General features: G+C 36.8%; 1 protein-coding gene and 1 pseudogene across 1 annotated transcript in view; both read left to right on the top strand.

The window, feature by feature from the left end:
• Positions 1-15,990, top strand: part of CDK14 (cyclin dependent kinase 14) — a 598,852-nt gene that overhangs the window by 28,945 nt on the left and 553,917 nt on the right. The gene's annotated exons all lie outside the window — the stretch shown is intronic.
• Positions 6,450-7,297, top strand: LOC104655250 (annotated as a pseudogene).

Genomic DNA, 15,990 nt, shown 5'->3' on the forward strand with positions numbered 1-15,990 from the left:
AATAAGTTAGGATAGTACTTGCCACATACCTTAAGCTTTCAATAGATTAGTTTCTTCCTCCCCTATTTAGATGTTTTGAGGTTAAACCTAGTGAAAGCAATTCAAAAACCACTAAAATACAATTATTTTAATATTTGCATCACATTTAATTCATGTAATTATTAATCTCTTACACCTTGGGCATTCATTTTTTAAATGTAGTATTTTAAAATGTAATATTTTTGCACTATTAATCACTTAAAATGTTGTGTTATATCATGTCTAGGAAATTCATTATAGGCCTTTCTAAGAGAGAAGGCTTTGTGATAAAAGCCAGCTGCCCAGACATTTCCACCCTCCTCACCCATCCCCCAGCAGGCTACAGAAGCAGCAGGCTGGCAGAGGTCCAGATTTCCTAAGTGATGGGATTGTTCCAGGGGCCAGGAATGAGAGGAATCTGCCTAGATTGGAGATGGCTTTAGCTACTTTGCTTTGCTTCATACTCGTAGTCTTATTCCCAAACTAAATCTGACCCAGCACCATTTTCCATTATTGGAGATGTTTTAACACTGTGTGTGGACGTCTTGCGATTTAAACAATGATTTCTGAATCTACTTTTTAATCCCATGGGAGCTTTTCTGTTTTTTCTTTGTACTATGGAAGAACTATGAGTTAATTTTAATTTGTAGTTACACCTCTGCAAACCAATACAGTCTTTCTGTGACTTCCACTGGTAGCGCCTTTCTTGATCTGAGGCAAGTATTGGGATTGTGGTTTTACTTTCCCATTTACTTAGAGGCGGGAAGGTTTAGTTATTTAAATGCCTTAGACCAGGAAATTATTGGCTTTTGTCAGTGGAATTTGTTTATCTTTTCCACCCCTACATTCCTAGGCTGTGAGAGAACTGGTCATCACTGTGATTGCTCTTCAGTTTTTATCAGTTCCTCCCCCAGTGCTATTTTTATTAAATACTTGATGTTTCTCTCTTCTTTGGGTATAAATTTAGAGACCCTCAGGCAGACATTTCTGAAAGGACTCTCTTACTCAGCTGCTGTTAAAATGAAAAGATCAATACTGCCAAGCACCTCTTTTTGTTTGGCTACCTCCAAAATTCATGTTTTCTGCAGTTACTCTCTAGGATTATCTGTAGATTTTCTGTAATTTCTATAATTTATAGATTGTAATCTAAACTGAAGATTGCTGCATATATAAATTCTAGTGAGCTTCTCGACCAGCACTATTCAGTAGATACATAATGCAAACTTCATGTCATTAAAATTTTTCTTGTAGTTACATTAAAAAAGTTAAAGAAGCCAGGTGTTGTGGCTTAGCCCTGTAATCCTAGGTCTTTCAGAGGCTAAGGTGGGAGGATGGCTTGAGGCCAGGAGTTGGAGACCAGCCTGGGCAATATAGTGAGACCTCGTCTCTACAAAAAAAAAAAAAAAAAAAAAAAAAAAAAAGGAAAAGAACCAGATAACTTTACTTTTATTAAAAATAAAATATATAAAATTTTATATATTTTATATATAAAAATATAATTTGGACATAAAAATTATTATTGAGATATTTTACTCTTTTTTTGTATTGCTTTAAAAATCTGCTTGTGTACTTTATTATATATCTCAATTTAGACTAGCCACATTTCAGGGGCTCATTAGCCACATGTGGCTAGTGGCTACTTATTGGTCAGCACAGACTTTTTTTTTTGACAGGGTTTCCTTTTTTGCCCAGGTTGGTGTGCAGTGGTGCAATCACGGCTCACTGTAGCCTCACCCTCCCAAGCTCAAGTGATTTCCCACCTCAGCCTCCCAAGTAGCTGTGATTACAGGTGCATGCCACCACACCTGGCTAAGTTTTAAACATTTTTTGTAGAGACAGAGGTCTCACTGTGTCGCCCAGGCTGGACTCAAACTCCTGGGCTCAAGCAATCCTCCTGTTTTGGCCTCCCAAAGTGCTGGGATTACAGGCATGAGCCACTGTGCCTGGCTAGCACAGATCTTTACTGTAACTTTTCTTCTTACTATAAAAGGCATTGTGTTGTACTGGCAATTATTTTCCCATCAAAGTGGCCTAGAAAGGAGACATGAATCTGGCCTCATGTCTTTGCTCATAATTAGCACATTTCTAGAGAGATTTCCTTTGTTAGAAGAACAAATTGTGGGATTAATGATCTCAAAACGTGAATTCAACTGTAGCACCTAAACAGCAGGCCGAATTATTGACCAATACTGATAAAAAATTGCTTTGTCTTATGGCAGGAGTAGCAGTCAGGACAAGACTCAGCATTTAGCAAAATCCATGGAGGCATTCTCCCACATAGGAGCCGTGCAACTCAGTTGTATGCTCCTAAAATCTACTGCAAAGCTGTCAGTGCTTTTTGTTTGTGATTAGCACTTCTTTTTTTTTTTCTTCTCAATTATTATTATTTTTTGAGACAGGGTCTTGCTCTACTAGTCTAGAACAAGTAGTGCAATCATGGCTCACTACAGTGGTGCAATCATGGCTCACTACAGCCTTGACTCCCAGGCTCAAGTGATCCTCCCACCTTGGCCTCCCGAGTAGTTGGGACCACAGGTGTGTGCCACTATGCCTGGCAATTTTTAATATTTTTGTAGACATGGGGTTCTGCTGTGTTGCCCAGGTTGGTCTTGAACTCCTGATCTCAAGTGATCTACCTGCCTTAGCCTCCCAAAGTGTTGGGATTACAAGTGTGAGCCGCTGTGCCTGACCAGAAAGATGATTTTTTAGGATTCTAGCTTGTTTACTTTCCTTCCCACCTGAAGATACTTTTGTTATAGCAGCTTGTCTGCTTTCTGTCTCATTTTTCACCCTGATTTTTCCAGGAGTCCTCAATCACTTTCAAGTGTTAAAGGCCATTACTGATTATTAAATGTATATGGCTATGACTGAATTTCAGCCATTGAGGGTTCATATGATCTATTCTGCCACAGTCCTTCTCAAACTTTAATGTGGATGTGAATCACCTGGGCCAGGCATGGCGGCTCGTGCCTGTAATTCCAGTGACTGGGGAGGCTGATGTAGGAGGATCAGTAGAGGCCAGGAGTTTGAGACCAGCCTAGGCAATGTAGTGAGACACCCTGTCTCTAAAAAAATATGTATTACAAAAAAAACAACTTAGGCAGGCATGGGATTGCATGCCTGCAGTCCCAATTACTCAGGAGACTCAAGACAGGAGAATCATTTGAGTCCAGATGTTTCAGGCTGCAGTGAGTTATGACCACCACCACTGCACTCCAGCCTTGGCGACAGAGTGAGACCCTGACTCTTAAGGAGAAAGAGAGAGAGAGAGAGGGAGAGAGAGATTGATTTGATGCAGTAGGTCTGAGATGAGGCCTGAAGGTTTGCATTTTTCACAGACTCTCAGGTCATGTTGATGCCTCTGGTCCAGAGACCATATATAGATCTAGTATATGATAGGAAAATGCTGCTGTCTTATCCCAGCCTGCAGCAAAGACATTTAAAAAAATGTAGTGAGGTTTTCCACCAAGCTAAAAGTATTTTTTTGTTTTATATATTTTTTAAAATTCAGAGATGATTTCATTACTCCCTTCTTGCTACTGCGGTGATTACAAATGCTAGTTATTATTAATATTTTTAAATGTCATTTCATGACAAAATTATACAGCACCAACCCTACTTATGTCTCCAAGTTAATAAAAGAATTTTAGTAGTTCACAAACTCAAGTCTGATGCCACCTCACCATCTAAATCAGCAGTTTATAGCTTTCCTTCATGACATTTATAGTATTTTGTATTGATATAATTACTTGGACAGTTGTTTAATGTCACTTTCCCCAGTGTGTTCTAAGCTCTCGCTCTGTATTTTTAATCAGTTTGTCCCTCGTGTCTCAATAGCACTATGTCTGGTGTCTGTCCATCCCTATTCAATACTTTTAGGATGGCTTTATTCAGTGGGTCTCAGTAGGAGTGGTACTGCCCCCTAATGGAGTGTTTTGGAAATTGATGTCCCAGAGAATGAAGTGTACTACTGGTGTTTGGTGGGCAGGGATTAAAGGGTGCTAGACATTCTGTAGTGTACAGAACAGCTAACTAAGTGAATGCTTATTTGATGCATTTTGCAAAATCTTTGAATGTCCCTGTTGGAGATTCAGTTAATGAAAAACCTGTTTGTAATTACCTGAACCAAAAACCTAACTCAGCTGAGTGCAGTGGCTCACACCAGTAATCTCAGGACTTTGGGATGCCAAGGTGGGTGGATCACTTGAGGCCAGGAGTTGGAGACCTGCTTGGCTAACATGGTGAAACCTCATTTCTATTAAAAATACAAAAATTAGCCAGGCGTGGTGGTGTGCGCCTGTAATCACATCTACTTAGGAGGATGAGGCACAAGAATCACTTAAGCCTGGGAGGCAGAAGTTGCAGTGAACCAAGATAGCGCTATTGCACTCCAGCCTGGGCAACAGAACGAGACTGTCTCAAAAAAAACCCCAAAAAACCAAAAACAAAAAACCACACACACAAAAACAGAAAAAACAAAACAAAATCCCACTCCATTTAACATTTAAAGACAATTATATGTATGTATGTCCAGTTTTAATATACATACAGTCATGCATCACTAGTGATGGGGGCACATTCTGAGAAATGTGTCATAAGGCAGTTTTGTTGTTGTGCAGACATCATAGAGTATATTTACACACACCTAGATGGTATAGCCTGTTGCACACCTAAGCTATATGGTATAGCCGATTGTTCCAGGGCTGCCTGTATAGTATGTTACTGTAGGTAGTTGTAACACAATGGTAAATACTTGTGTATCTAAACATAGGAAAGGTACAGTAAAAATATGAGTCTATACTCTTATGGGACCAGAATTATATATGAAGTTTTTGTTGACTGAAATGTCATTATGCAACACATGACTGTATTCTGAAATTTTCAGAAATGCAGCTGCTGAGTACTTCAAAAGTTGTACTTTGACTTATTAGCAACATTACAAAGTAACGTCTGCCATTCTGGCAAATCCCATCCGTAGTAGCAGTGATGTTTGTGGTATTTGAATTATTATATATACACCTGCACTAATAAACATTTATAGGAAATATGATGGTTATGTATATATGTGTGTGTATGTGTGTGCATACAAATTTAGCCCTTATGCTAATTTATACAATAAAAATTGTTGAGAATATTCAGGTGGACGTTTCTTTTCTAAAATCCAAATTTACTTATTAAAAGTGGTTGCAAGCATCTTACTACGTCATTAAATCATTTGGTGGTGTTATCTCTGAGTATTTACATCTTGGGGTGTGTGTGTGTGTGTGTGTATCTAACTCACACATATGAAAGACAATAAAAGTTAATCTCTTTTATTTTCTTTTTATATTACATTTTGGACTTTATATTGTTTTTCTTTCTCTGTGTACATACTACCCCTGTAGATTACAAACATTTGCTATCAAAAGGTGGTGCTACTCTGATAGGATTAAGAATCCCCCCTTCTCATGGAAGCAGCATGGAATCAAGGATTTCTGCCTTCTGGTGTCGGTTTATTTCTCTAAACTGCTCACATAACTTTTCTGAATTTGTTGGTTGATCTGCATTATCACTGATAAGGTAAGTCATGATGTGATAAGTCATAGCAGATGTTTCATGAATGACTAGACATGTGGAAAATGCCTTGCTTACATGGTGACTCTTACCCGTGGCTCCTCAGAAAGGCAAACTGTCCACCTGAGACCCACTCTTCTGCTTCACTTGCATTTTCATTTAGGGAGAGCAGACCACCTTGGAGGAAGGGATTTGGCTAATGATAAGGTATGAAGTAGAGTGGGGAATTGTGGTAGTGGAAGGTAGTATTAATAAGTGAATAAGAGCAGAGTATGTTTTACCTTTCTGGGAAGCAGTTAAGATCCTTAGACTAGGGGCCACTCTTGTAAGGAATTTTTTAACAGTTCCATGTTTATCTGTTTCTGAGTGATTAATAGTCAAACCCATGAAGACTTATAGACTGGGGACACTTTTGTGTCTTGTTCAGCAATTGGCTTGGAGTGGACCACAAAGCTCAAAGGCAAAAGAGTAGTGCACAGTGTACACGATTGGTTCTAAGAAGGGCTCTCGGGAACTGGGTTACCAGGTTTCACAGCAGAAAGTCCCTTCAAGCACGTGATTTTAGTCTGCCTAGATCTGGCTAGAATGTTGCTCATTAATTGTAACTAGAAAGATACAGGAAACTCAAGGGCAAATGGCACTGGAAAAAGGTCACTGAAGGTGAATCCATTTAAGATGAAGATCAAGGGGCTAGTGCGTGGCTGCCATGTTGCAACAGGACAGTAATGATGACATGGAAGATGTTTCACCCTTCAATGCAGAAGAGAAGACAATTGAATAGACCAAAAATGCTTCTCAGAATAGGGGATTAAAAACAATAGACCAAAAAAAAAAAAAAAAAAAAAAAAAAAAAATCAGACCCAACAGCATAATTTTTCTGTTTGCTTTTTTGAGTCCATGCAGTTATAATCCATCTTCTCTGTGAATTGCTCCGCAGCAGTTTTACTGCCTGGATGGTGACAGTTCTCTTGTTGCCATGTGATTTGGGGGAGTGAAGACTGTCACAGGTAGGCTAATGGTGGGCCTGCATTGGTGGAATCATACTGATGAAGATGAGAAGAACCACTGAGTGTCCAGGAAGAGCCACTGGGAGCCCAGGAAGGCATCCCCTCAAGATAACAAAACTGTCTCAGAGGCTGAATCAAGAATCTTTTGGTTGGGATTTATTGCCTGTTCAGTGCTGTGGGTGGTAATTGCCTTTAGTGCCCTCTTCTTTTTTGGAGTAAAGTGATTGGCAGTGGTTATCATGGGTGTGGTGCTGCAAGATGCCAACCTATATGGTTACATCAGGTATAAAGTGGGCAGTAGAAGGAATTTAACCATCATGGCTATCTTGTACCCTGGAAAGCAGTTTTTAAGACAAAACAGTAAAGATAATCTGACTTCCAGACTAGAGAGAATGCTCTTATATCTTTTATTATATTGGGGAATGAAGACATTTTTGACTCTGAACCTTTTAGTGCCCAGTCCATGTTGTAATGAGGAGTGTTGGCTCTATTTTTCCACTTAAAAGCTTTACTTGTTTTAAAAAAGGAAAGTTAGTTTTTATATTAAGTGTTTATTTTCTTTCCAGCAGTTGGGGCTAGAAAATATGTTGTCACTAGAAACGTTGTGAAAATTTATCTTACAGGCTGGGCACTGTGACTCACACCTGTAATCCCAGCACTTTGGGAAGCCGAGGTCGGCAGATCACCTGAGGTCAGGAGTTCGAGACCAGCCTGGCTAACATGACAAAACCCCATCTCTACTAAAAATACAAAAATTAGCTGGGTGTGGTGGCTCATGCCTGTATAGTCTCAGCTACTCGAGAGACTGAGTCAGGAGAATTGCTTGAATATGGGAGGCGGAGGTTGTATTGAGCCGAGATTGTGCTATTGTACTCCAGCCTGGGCTACAAAGCAAGACTCTGTCTCAAAAAAAAAAAAAAAAAAAAAAAAAAAAAGGTTTTACAGTGTACATAGGTATGCACATAGTCATATAATATCAATATGTTCCAAATTAATGAAAATGTGTTCATTTACATAAGTATGGAGACTTTTGCATTTGGATTCATAGAACATAAGAAGATGTAAGTCTATCAAAAGTCTGTATGTTTACATATTATTTATGTAGACTATTTTCAGAAGTAAATTTTGCTTCCATGGTAAAAGTGAACATTTTGGCTTATGCATAAGTTAGAAATAATTGTTAATTTTTAATATGTACCTCATGGTAAAATTTCTTAGATATATGCAAACAATTAAAACCAAATTTGGGTCAGTGGTGTTAACTAGTTTCTAAAATTTTTTTTATTTTTATTTGTAACAATTCATTTACTTAAGGCCTAATTAATACAAATGGAATCAGCATAGTTTATGTTTAAGGAATACACAGAGATTGCTACTGTTCCATTTATTTTACAGAAAGGATAGGCAAATTTTACTTTGGAACTTCCTACAGGCTGTTCAATGGTCCTTGAGCTAATAAAATCTGTTATCACTAAAAGAGCATTATTGTTATGTCATAATGACAGTAATCATTTAAATACTTGGCATAATAAATGCGTAAAAGACATTTTATTTTATAAATCTCTTTTTTCTTGCTATAACGGGTATATTATAAATCATGCATTTGTATTAATGGTATTTCCTAAAGCAGTAGATGTAACTGTAAACTAAATCAATCTACAAACTATTGTAGGCATCCGTAGATTCTGTTGTAGGTACTGTAAACTTTGTTGGAGACTTTAGTCAGCAGATTATGTTGTGAATATGTTTGTACTTTGTTAAAATATTTTAAAAGATGTTTTGTTTAATTGAGTAAGTATCTTTTTTGGACTAGTAGCTGTGAAGGTATAAAACTTTGTATTTGTATAAAACTGCTGTTTATAGAGCAAAAGAAAGCGAAGGTCAAAAATTTATGGTTAATATGCATAGAAAGTTTGATTAGGATTGAGTCTTTTAGAAAATAAATGGATAATCATCAAAAGAACGTTTGTCCCAGTGTTTATTTGCAAGTATGTGCTAATTGTTAGGAAAAAAACAAATGAATTTTGTAAGATTTTTTGGGGAATAAGTTTTCTGACAGTTTATATGGTAAAACAACACACTATCCTTTGCATAAGCATAATCATAAAGAGGGTCCATTTTAATTTTTTCAATTTTTTTATTTGATATACATTTTATTCTCTTTTAAAGCATCTATAAAATTGTAGTTTTCTTCTTCTTTGATTATTAATTATGAAGAGGACCCTGAGAGCCTCATTTTTTGTGGTCTTGTTATTTAAGCAGGTTTCCAGAATTACTTTCATCAGTCTCGTGGAATATTGTCTATTTTGCAAGATTTGTAGTTGGTTTGTTTGCGTTTTAATGCCATTGGTGGTAAGGGCAGGCAGGAAGGACTGTTTAAGTGCTAAGCTGATTTTATAAGTGATTGGTTTCCTAGAGAGTATTTTTGAATTATGACAACTAAGTTTGGGGATAAATATTTAAATAACGAGTCCCCTTATAAATTATTTGTGTATTTGTTGGTGCCAGTTTGGCAATCAGAATCTTTTCAAGGGCTGAATTGTGTTTATTCTGCACAGTTTCTATCACAGGGTCTTATTCAAGATTAGTTTTTATTAAATGCTTGTTGGATGGAATTGATGACTATAATGAATTTATATTCTTTCATGATTTCATATTTGCAATGTTTCTCAGAGTCGCTCAGATTGCTATTGTAAAATTTAGTGTAACATCATTTTTTAATGTTATACTTTATAAGGTAACATTTTAATCTAAAATTTAGATCATTGCCGTTAATTATTTGTTTCAAAGAGAACACTTTGTTCTTTGAAATAGATACTAATTAAAAAAAAAAAACACACTGGCTAGCATCTGTGCAGAGATCTTTCCCTTTAATGTTATGAGCAATTATAAATCAAGACCTAAGAGAGGCCTTGTAAATTATGAATATTCTGAAAACAATGAGGCATCTTCTTCTGCTTCTAACAAAGATAACACTAGAGTTAATGGAAGTGCCATATGCCTAGGGGAAGATGTCATCGAGACAAACATTTAGTTTGTCAAAGTGACATTTAGATGACTGTAAGCAATATTAATCCAGTCATGAGCTCTTGTCAAGCTTAAGTCTGATTTTAAAAGTAGCTATTTTAGGCTTATTTATATATCACTGTCTAGTGTAGCAAGTGATTGGAAGCCATCAAACTTTTAGGGTAAAAAGTAGAAAAGAACATAAAATTAATCAGCATTTGGGTGTATTTTTATCAGGTGCTTAATACAACCCTACTTGGTTATTTGAGTTTGCCTTGACTGCTTTGACCCACCCTATTTCATTATGATTTATTAGAGAATGTAAGCTCCTTTCTCTACATAGGGTACCACTTCTATCCTGTATAGAAAGAGGTGTTAGCAAATGAGACTTTATGTAATATAACAAGAATTCATTATGCGTAATGAAGGGAGCACAACCATCTCTAAGATCCTCTATAGCAGGACTCCCAACCTCTGGGCCACTGACTGTTACCATGGTCTGTTAGAAACTGGGCTGCACAGCCGAAGGTGAGCAGTGGGCGAACAAGCATTACTGCCTGAGCTCCGCCTCCTGTCAGACCAGTGGGGGCATTAGATTTTCATAGGATCACAAATACTACTGTGAACTGAGCACGCAGGAGATCTGGGTTACACGCTGTTTATGAGAATCTAATGCCTGGTGATCTGTCACTGTCACACATCCCCAGATGGGACTGTCTAGTTGCAGGAAACAAACTCAGGGCTCCCATTGATTCTACATTATGGTGAGTTGTATAATTATTTTATTACATATTGCGATGTAATAGTAATAGAAATAAAGTGCACAATAAATGTATTGCAGTTGAATCATCCCAAAACCAATTCCGCCCCTCCAGCCCCCCATTTATGGAAAAATTGTCTTCCATGAAACCGGTCCTTGGTGTCAAACAGGTTGGGGACTGCTGCTCCATAGCAACTGTCTTCCACCTGGGGAACGTGTACACTTAAGGAAACTTTCCAAGAGGTATGTACACCTCAAAAGTTAGAAGAGAGTTGATTTCCAGATCCTTACCTTGTGATGTATTCTTTCTGAAAATTGATATCCCTTGAAAACACACCCATGGTTTGGGTATCTCCTACCTTTTCTTCTGCCATGTCCTTTACTTTTATTATTTATTTATTTATTTATTTATTTATTTATTTATTTATTTATGGCAGTCAAAAGCAGTGGGAGTGGAGAAGGAACAAAGAAATCTGTAATTGGTTGTAATCAATTAGTTGTAAACACCACTGCACTCAGACCAGCCTGCCATATCCTTTTCTGTTTTAGAAAAAAACACTCTCCTCCATCTGTAATCTTACCATGGTATATTGACCCATGGTTTTCAAAGTCCTGATCATCAAAGGACTAATTTATAGTTTTGATGTCAGGCAAATCTTCAGACTCTTAACTATCTCCCACCCTGTTAAGCAATTCATTACCAATGAAATTTTTTCCTTGTATTTAATAACTATCACAATAAACATGTTTTTTGTTTAATGTTAATAATGATAATTAATCTAGAAGAAAAATATTAAAGTCCAGAGTTTTGTGGTCACAGGAAATCAAAGCCATTTAAAAATTTTAAAGTATGTATGAAATTTTATGTTGCAGAGAAGTATGATAGAGTATTTGTAAGTCAGTAAAAGACTTTAAGCATTAATGTATTTATTTCATTAGGTTGAAATTCGGATGGAGAGGAGGAATGAAATATGATTTCAAGGAGGAAAGCATACAATGTAAATTTTTAAAGTCTTGTTAATGTATGTTTTATATGGATTATGGTGGGAATAAAATATGATATTTAGGTTTCTCTGGATACATTTAAAAGAATAATATTAAGAAAGTGAAAAGACAAGCCTCTGTGGTTTGATCTCTTTGAGATCATCAGAGTGTTCTAAAATTGATTTTGTGGATGTTTGGCATAACTCTAAAAATACTAAAAACCATTGAAAGCCTCTGTGACTTGTCTTTTCACTTTCTTAATATTATTCTTTTAAATGTATCCAGAGAAATAAAAATTTTACAAATCACATACCTGATAAGGGACTAGTATCCAGAATATATAAAGAACTCTTATAACTCAATAATAAAAGACAACCCAATTAAAATTCTTGGCAAAGGATCTGAACAGATGTTTCTTCAAAGAGGATATACAAATGGCCAATAAACATTTGAAAAGGTGCTGAACTTTATTAGCCATCAGGGAAATTCAAATCAAAACCATGATGAGCTACCACTTCACAGGGAAATTAAAATCAAAACCATGGTGAGCTACCTAGGATGGCCTGAATAAAACAACAACCGCAACAACAGGTAATTGCAAATGTTGGTGAGGATGTGAATAATTGGAACTCTCATACCCTGGGACTGCAAAATGATTCACCTGCTTTGGAAAAAGTCTGTAGTTCCTCAAATAGTTAAACATAGAGTTATGACATGATCCAGTAATTCCACTCCTAGGTATATACCAGAGAGAAATGAAAACATGTGTCAGTGCAGAAACTTTTACACGAAAGGACAGAGCAGCATTGTTCATAATAGCCAAAATGTGGGAACAATCCCAATGTCCGTCATCTGATGAATGGATAAAGTGCAGCATATCTGTACAATGAAATGTTACTCATTAATAAAAAGAAATGAAGTACTGATAGATGCTGCAACGTGAGTGAACTTTGATAACATTGTGCTAAATGAAAGAAGCTAGTCCCAAAGGAGCACATATTGTATGATTCTGTTTATATGAGATGTCCAAAATAGGTAAATCTATAGAGACAGAAAATAGATTAATGGCTGCTTAGGGCCGAGGTGGAAGTGGTGGTGGGGAGTAGATAATGGGGCAGGGTGGGGGATTGACAGCTATGGCTCTCTTTGAGATCATTAAAGTATTCTAAAATGGATTTTGTTGATGCTTGGTACATCAACAAAATCTGTAAATATACTAAAAACCATTTGTATTAGTTCATTTTCACACTGCTGATGAAGATATACCCTAGACTGGGCAATTTACAAAAGAAAAAGGTTTAATGGACTTACAGTTCCACATGGCTGGGGGGGCCTCACAATCATGGTAGAAGGTGAAAGGCACATCTCACATGGTGGCAGACAAGAGAGAGAGCTTGTGCAGGAAAACTCCCATTTTTAAACCCATCAGATCTCGTGAGACTTACTGTCACAAGAACAGCAAGGGAAAGACCTGCCTCCCTGATTCAGTCATGTCCCACTGACTCCCTCCCACAACACGTGGGAATTATCGGAGCTACAAGATGAGATTTGAGTGGAGACACAGAGCCAAACCATATTACCATTGAACTGTACACTTTAAATGAGTGAATTGTATAGTATGTAAATTATACCTCAAGTTGTTTAAATAAATAATGTAATAGTTTCATTTTTAAGTCTGTGTTTACAATATGCCAGAAATGACATACTTTGCATTCTCAAATACATGTGTGATGAACTGTTGCACATATCACCTTAAACATTTTAAAAAATGCAGTCTTAAATTACCAGTTTTAATGGTTGCATAGTATTTCAGTAAGTTGATGTGGGATACTTTGCTCATTTTCCTCCTATATAAATACTTTCTCATATTTTGATGTTTTAAATACAAATTTCTATAACTTCTACTTTTCTTTTGCTGCTTTCTTTGGATAAAATTCTGACTGACACTCAGAAAAAATGAATAGATTGCTGAGTTTTTTTTTAAATTAAATTTTTGTTTATTGATTTTTTATAGAGACAGGGTTTTGTCATGTTGGCCAGGCTGATCTCAAACTCCTGGCCTCAAGTGATCTGCCTGCCTTGGCCTCCGAAAGTGCTGGGATTACAGACATGAGCCACTGTGCCTAGCATGAATTGGGATTGCTGAGATTTCTTACACAGGTATTGCCATGTTACTTTTCTGAAGGGTTGAAACAATTTTTGTCGTTTACATTGTTTTTAAAACTTTTTTGTTAAGTATATAATTTGTTCCATAGTGAACGTTTAAAACTGTATTTCTTTGAGTAAGTACATTATTATAAACCTCCATTTGTTTCCTATTACTGCCTTGAGAGTGATGAAAGTTATTTATTAAATGACCTCGTACTGAATACCCACTCAGTGTCGGAACTTGTGCTAGATACTAGAGACTGGAGATGCAAAGTGAGAAAGGCTTAGTTTTGCAGTCAGAAAAGTTCCACATCTCATGGGGGAAATAATTACAGTAGGTAACATGAAGTCTTCAAGTATAAAAAGGTGTTTGAGGAGGTACCTGGAGGATGTGGCCAGCATAGGAGGGCAGGTGATATGTATGTACAGCTCAAAAGATGACCAGGCCTTTGCCTGGAGGCAAGATGAGAACAAAGAGAGGGCATTCCTAGTGCAGTTACATACACAGCCTCCAAATACCATGATGTGGGCAAGTAGTTCCCACAGGTTCCCTTTGACTGAAGAGTTACCAGCTCTTTTGTGTTTCTAATTTATTCATTAGTACATTTGGTTGTTTTCTTTGTTTTTGATAATATGCTCTGTTCTTTGCATTCCATACACATATTAATAGTAATGTTATATGTTACTTTTAAGACAAATATTTCCTTTTGGTCTGTCCTTTGACTTTTTATTTTATTTTTCATCATATTTTACATTCTGGTCACATGGAATTATGATGATTTGTTTTGATATACACCATGTGGAAATTTCTTAATTTATAGCATTATGGATTTAGCTGGTCCAGTAGTAGCAAAACCTTGTTTCTTAAGGTGGTTTTCCTGCTAAGTATGAGAAGAGTTGTAAAATATATGTGGGTCCCTTATTTCTCATGCCCAAGCTCTTTCTGTGTTGAACACCTTTATGGTAATACAGCGTGACGTTTACTTGATGGCTGGGTTAGGAAGCCAAATGACAACTTCTCTTTATTTACCATCTTATCGGGGTAGAATGGCTTCATTCACTTGATCTGAAGAGCCAAGCCAGCAACCCTACTCTGGGCCCCCACAGGTCTGTGGCAGCAGTAAATTGACAAACCTGTTCACATTCAACTGCCTCAAATTTTTATTGTTTTAGCAATATAGTAGATAGTAAGGAGTGAAAGGATATAAATCAGATGGAAAGGGAATTGGTGTGGACTGAATTGTGTCTCCCTTCAAAATTCATGTATTGAAGCCACAACCTCCAGTGTGACTGTATTTGTGGATAAGGCCTTTATGGAAGTAGTTAAAATTAAATGAGATCATAAGAGTAGGGCCCTGATCTAATTAGGTTAATGTCCTTATGTTGAAGAGATAACAGAGAACTCTCTCTCTCTCTCCACCGTGTGAGTATACAGCAAGAAGGCAGACATCTGCAAGCTAGGAAAAGGGTCCTGACTAGGAACCAAACCCTGCTTGACCTTGATCTTGGACTTTCCAGTCCCCAAAGTTAAGAAAATCAGTTTTGGTTGTTTAAGTCAACCAGTCCGTGATATTTTATTACTGCAGCCTGAGCAGATGAAAACAGACATAATGATAATAATCAAAACAATTATTTATTACCTAACATATATCCATTTTGGATTCCATTAAAGCCAAGTATGAGTTAAGTCATATCTTTATCTCCATTTTCTTGATGGGTAATCTAATCATTAAGTAACTTCCCTCAGGTCTCAGTGCTGGGAAGGTGAGTCTGTGGATCATAACAGCTCTGTGTAATTCATTTATATATTTTAGAGGAAAAGAGACTCAATGGCAACTACAAGTAGAGGGTAAACTCCTGCACAAATACATTCCCAAACGTATTTGTGCAGGAGTTTGTACTTAGTGGATATGCCTTTAATATTCAAGACTCTGTGAAATCCTGCAGTGAAAAAACCTGTTTAACTTTACTTTTGTGTTTCTCAGAATACTTCCTAGGGACATCTCTGGTGATACCATGGGTAGCAGTGTTTCATGGACATCAGTTTGGGAAGTGCGGCCCAGAGTGGTCATTAGATTCCTGCACTGGCCACGATAGGCCTATTCAATTTAAAACATACTTAAATGTTGATAAGCATGCACGCTTGTTACAATTTATTGAACTAAAAATGTGATGAGAGTATATGTTACTTCAAGAAATTAAGTTGAATATAGCTTTTCTTTTTGCATGAAGATTAGACAAAACCTTAAGGTAGATGGTTATGAATTTTAGACATCTTACCGCTAAGAAAAGAAAATAGATGCCTCTATAAAAGTAAGCTTTATTATTATTATTATTTTAGTGAGCACCAAATGCGGCAGGCATTTCTGTAGGGCAGAAAGGATAAGAGTTCCAGTCTCATGGAATTTACATTGTACAGAGATGTGGAGATTAAGGGTTACATGTGTTCTTCTCAACATGTTTGTATGTGTATATATATTCTTACAAATTATTATAGTTGGAAGGTTTTCTGCA

Source organism: Rhinopithecus roxellana, chromosome 6 (assembly GCF_007565055.1).
Source record: "Rhinopithecus roxellana isolate Shanxi Qingling chromosome 6, ASM756505v1, whole genome shotgun sequence".
Taxonomy (NCBI): Eukaryota; Metazoa; Chordata; class Mammalia; order Primates; family Cercopithecidae; genus Rhinopithecus; species Rhinopithecus roxellana.